The following is a 6,000-nucleotide window of genomic DNA, read 5'->3' on the forward strand; positions in this document are numbered from 1 at the left end:
AATCATCTCATCCTCTGGCATCCCCTTCTCCTCCTGCCTTCAATCTTTCCCAGCATCAAGGTCTTTTCCAATGAGTCAGTTTTTTGCATGAGGTGGCCAAAGTATTGGAGTTTCAGCTTCAGCATCAGTCCTTCCAATGAACACCCAGGACTGATCTCCTTAGGATGGACTGGTTGGATCTCATTGCAGTCCAAGGGACTCTTAAGAGTCTTCTCCAACACCACAGTTCAAAAGCATCAATTCTTTGGTGTTCAGTTTTCTTCACAGTCCAACTCTCACATCCATACGTGACTACTGGAAAAACATTAGCCTTGACTATGCGGACCTTTGTTGGCAAAGTAATGTCTCTGCTTTTTAATATGCTGCAATCATTGGATTTAGATTTAAGTGTTGCTTCCATGTTTTGCTTATTTACATAATTTAATGAAAGTAAAAAATAATTCTATCCATTACCTCTAGTCTGGCCTATGGAACCCAGAATAGTTCAACTAATTTCTTACCATTTCAGTTTTCCCCTTTAGCCATTTTTACAGTCACCTGAAAAATTAATTATATAACCACCACATATCCTTAGTATATGATGTTCTGGACATAATAGGATACTAAGTATCATTTTCTTTAAAAGACTTAGTCTAGTAGGAGGAAAGAACCTATATATAAACAAGCTGCATGCTCTTGTATGGCTGTTACAGTACAATCCATTATGCTAGATTTTCAAAAGAAAAAGTGGTCACTTCATCCAGGTAAAATTTAGAAAAGAGAGGCAACACTTGAGCTAAGGTTAAAAAGAGAAACAAGTGCTTAAAAATGTCACAGTGGGGACAACTGTAGTCAGAGTCAGAGCCAATATTTCAGGTAATAAGAGCAATGTCTGGCATGATATTGCCTGGCATACTGGATGAACCAAGAGTAACTTGGCATGGCTGAATTATACTATGGGCAAATAACCTAGCTGTCATTAAGACTGGAAAAAAGTGTTCCATTAAAAATGTGAATCCATAAGTCCAATATATAATTATTATGATCTGTGCATAGTACTATCAGGTTATTTTTACACTTCCCCTCCAAGATTGGTCTGTTGTAATAGTTTCTACCTCCATTTTTGTAATTATCACTTGGGAGGTACTTGCTGTGTAAATCATATTTATGAAACATTCTACATGTTCCCAGTTTGTTATTTCTAGAAATACAAAAACATCTTAGCTCATTTTTTTAGGTAAAATAGGTCACAGATATTTAACACAAATATACAGCTATGTATTTTCTAGACCTTAAATAGCACAGACCACAATTTTCCCTACATTGAGAGACAAATGTTATGCACTGGCTGAGGTAGCAAAGCACAAGTGTATGGCATATGGTATAAAGTTAAGAAAATTAAAAATACTTACACTGAGAAGAGGTCATAACCTAGTGGGCATAACCAGAACCTAGAAGGTTCATTCCATTACTGGAATGTCAGCCAAGAGAATGGCAAGAGAGTGTATCATACATCAAATGTATTTACAGTGCCAGAGAGATACAATTTGACAATGAAGAGTGAAATGGTAAAGTACTTCAGCTTAAAAATGCAAGGAACAAAAACTAAAGAAAAAATTATGATGGTTACCTGCAATAGACCATTAGCATGAAAGGTGAGTGACATTGAAAAACTGTGAGTCAACTCTTTGTGCACTAAATTGCTCTGTCTCATATTCAAAGGGGATTTTCAATTCTGCTATCTTCTTTTGAGGTGGAGATAAATAATAATAGCAACAAGCAAACAAGCTTTCCTAAATTATGTAGAAGACAACTTTATGAGTCATAAAACAAAGGATCCTAGAAAAAAAGACTGTATTATATCTCTTACATACCTGGAAAACAATATTTGAGCTAGTATCCATAGGCAGCTATAATTGAGAATGGCTTTAACAAAATCTCACGCCACATTTTTGCTGAGTGCCTAGAAGCCAGGCACCATCCGACGCACTTGTCATTATACACCAATGGCCAAAACAGATGAAGTTTACCCAAATGGAAGTTAATAAATATAATAATTAGGTGAATCATATTTTGTATTAGTAGTGATAAATGCTACATAAAAAAAGAAGTAGTTTGGGGAAGTGGTTTAGATGTCAGCGTGGAGAAGGGGTAAGTTACAATACTAGATAGGTTAGTCAGAGTATGTTTTGTTAGGAAAATTGGACCTGAGTAAATATTTGAAGGAGGTGAAGGAATAAAAGTGATCTTTTGTGAATGGATAATGGTTCAGGGAGAGAGTAGCTATGGAGTTTGTGTTCAGATTTCACACATATTTTGACAGTTTAGTCAACATGATTTGCTGGTAATTTGGAGCATAAGAGAAAGAGATTAATTAGGATGACAAATTTTTGGACAGAATGATAGGAAGGATGGTGCTGCCATCACATGAAATGGGGAAGGCTCCAGTTAAGCTGAACTGTGGGGAAGTTTACAAGTAAATTACCAAAAGGAGTTTAGGATATGTTGGTTTTGAAAGGATTATTAGATATCCTAGTGAATGCATTAAATATATAGTTTGGTATAATAATCTGGATTATGAGATATAGTTGGTTGAATGTACAAATTCGGGCATATCAGTAAGTAGATAGCAATGAGACAAAATTAGATCACTAAAGGAATGATCGTCCACATAGAAGATGGCCAAAGACTGAGCCTTGAGATGCTAAATATTAAGAGGGTATAGAGGAGAGAAGAACCCAGGCAAGGAGACTGAGGGTAGCAAGAAGTAAGAGAAAAACAAAAACAAAACAAAAGTATGATATCCTAGCTGATAAGTGAAGAAAGGGTGCCGAGGAGGTGTGATCAGCTTTACCAAATGCTTCTAAGAGTTCCAGTAATACTAGGGCTTCAAGCTGACCATTTGATTTAGAAATGTGGATACCATTTTATACTCTGACTCAGTTATTCTGTGGAGTGATAGAGATGAAAGTATTACTGTAGGAGATTAAGAAAGAATAGAAGACCTGGAGAAAGCAATTATTGACAAGTTTTTCAAGGAATTTTGATTCCAAAGAAAAGCAATGATATGTGGTGGTAGCTTGAATATGGTAGAATATGTGGTAGAATATGTGTGGTGGTAGAATTTCCACCTTCTTATTAAGAGTAAAATCCTGGTGGCTCTGACAGTAAAGAATCCGTTTGCAATGTGGGAGACCTGGGTTTGATCCCTGGGTTGGGAAGATCCCCTGGAGAAGGGAACGGCTACCCACTCCAGTATTCTGGCCTGGAGAATTCCATGGACAGAGGAGCCTGGCAGGCTACAGCCCATGGGGTTGCAAAGAGTCAGACGACTGAGCGACTTCACACTGTCAATCATATATTGCATCAGTCAAGATTCAAACAGGGAAGCTAAACCATTAAGAGTATTATAGATAAGTGATTTTAAGGATTAGGTCATTGACCATTTATGTGCCAACCTGACTTTACCTAGATAGCTGATAAACCATTTCTGAAAAGAGTACTCTCTGAGAGTACTTCCACAGGAGACTAGCATTTGGATTGGTAGACTAAGTAAAGACTGCCCCCACCAGTGCAGATGGGCCTCAGCCAATCTGCTGAAGGCCTGAGTCGAATAAAAAGCAGGAGGACGAAAGAATTTTCTCTCTGCTTCAGTTGTGACACCCATATTCTCCTGTTCTCAGTCATCAGTGTTCCTGGCTGTCAGGCCTTCAAACTACACCAGACTTTCCTTGTTCTGCAGCTTGCAGATGGCAGGCCATGCGACTTCTCAGCTTCCCTAATCATGTGAGCCAGTTCCTATAATATATATTTAAATATGTGTGTGTGTGTGTGTGTATACAGTATCTGTGTATGTGTATCAAACAAAATAGGATACATATATTTATCTATGTATAGCTATATTACATGTACATACTAAATATTGTATATAAATATCATATTTACATATGGATAGATAATATTCTAATATATAATATCTATATAATATATATGCTATTATATCAGTTTTATTTCTCTGGAAAAACCTGATATAACTTTATACACTTGTGGGAGGAGCTCAGGAAGTAACTACAAAAGCCAAAAGGCAGAGTTGGAAGACCAGATAAAAAGAAACTAAATTACTAATGAGATATCCTAAAACACTGAGGCGGTTAGGTATTTGAAGCTTGAGAGGACATCTGGAAAACCAAGCATGACCAGGTGTCAGAATGGGACCATTATAAAGCTAATGGAGAAGATCATGACATTTGCAGTTTATGAATCTAAATTTGGGCCTGAAGTTACTATTGGTCAGTAGGGAGGACACTCAGGGAGCCATGCCAAGAAGAGGGAAGAAAGCTGAAATCTGCCAGAACCTCTGTTCTGTTCCACATCACTAGGAAAATAAAAGAAAATCTAGAACCTATTGGTACCTATGCACCCATCTGTCCCCACTGCCCTTCAGAGAAAAATGTCTGCTGCTACACTTGAACCTACCAAATCTTCTGCAAATTTCTCTTTTGGCCAACTCTAACCTGGAGCTATACAAGAAGAGGTTTCTGGGAAACAGCACAGCTAAGAGGAGAAGGGAGCAGCAGAAAATGAGATGGTCAGATCACATTACCAACTCGATGGATATGAATTTGAGCAAACTCCAGCAGATAGTGAAGGACAGGGAAATTGTTATGCTGCAGTTCACGGGGTCGCAGAGTCAGACACAACTTAGCAACCGAACAACAACAACAAAAACAAAAACAACACATATGCTGATCCAGGAGAGAGGAAAAAAACTGATGATGCAGGCAACAGAGAGGAGTAGATCTGTAGTTATAACCTTGAGTAGGCAAAAGGGTATATTATAGCTAGTATACAAGGGGAGGAACTACATTTAGAACAGAGCAAAGGTGTTTGGGTTAACAAAAATATATTTCCAAGAAATGACAATCATCTCTGAATGCACCGATAACAAACATTAAAATAAAACATTAAAATCATCAAGTTAGAAAAACTTTGGCATCTTTCAGGAGATAATTACTACTTAGCTGAATATAAACCTTCATACGTTAAGTCACTAATAGTGAAAAATGTGTTTGTTAGTGTAGCTCAATAACTTTATGTTGTATGAAATGAAAATGAAGATAGAAAATGAAAAATAGAACAGACTTATTTACTTCTAAATATTAAATGGCCTCACACTTGGCCTTGATTTCATCAGCCATATAAAGTCTCAGGAATTCAATGTTTTCCCTTTGCCTCTACCGTATATCACTCTTTTGGTCAGGTCACCCCTAAATTCTTCAAGGCAACTCTGATTCAACCTGGCCAAAACTTTATCCATGGTTTTCTGTACCTATGCTGCTACTGCTGCTAAGTCGCTTCAGTCGTGTCCAACTCTGTGTGACCCTAGAGACGACAGCCCACCAGGCTCCCCCATCCCTGGGATTCTCCAGGCAAGAACACTGGAGTGGGTTGTCATTTCCTTCTCCATTCTGTATCCCATACCTCCTCCAATTTTGGTCCTTCTCTAATCATAAAAACCAATTTTTCACGCTGGAAATACAGTAGCTCTCCTTCCTTTATCTCTCTCATCTTACTCAGTCACCCTTTAAGAGCCTTGCCCTGTTGCTTTGTTTCTAGTAACCGCCACTTATCTCAGTTTACAGCAAATTATCTAATCCATGCAACCTAAACTTCTCTCCTGGAGAATTAAAAGAGCCTATGAATCACCATCATATGTCTTCACTCTCACCCTAGTCCATGCTCCTGAAGTGCTGGACTCAAGTGCTTCCTCGCTCAGTCGTGTCTGGCTCCTTGCCACCCTGTGGACTGCAGCCCTCCAGGCTCCTCTGTCCATGGGATTTCCCAGGCAAGAATACAGGAGTAGGTTGCCGTTTCCTGCTCCAGGGGATCCTCCTCACCTAAGGATTAACCTTTTGTCTCCTGTGTCTTCTGCACTGCAGGTGGGTTCTTTACCAATTGAGCCATCAGGGAAGCCCCCACTCCAATACATCAGTTTGGCGTTTTGTTTAAATGAATGAATCA

This window comes from Budorcas taxicolor, chromosome 8 (assembly GCF_023091745.1).
Source record: "Budorcas taxicolor isolate Tak-1 chromosome 8, Takin1.1, whole genome shotgun sequence".
NCBI lineage: Eukaryota > Metazoa > Chordata > Mammalia > Artiodactyla > Bovidae > Budorcas > Budorcas taxicolor.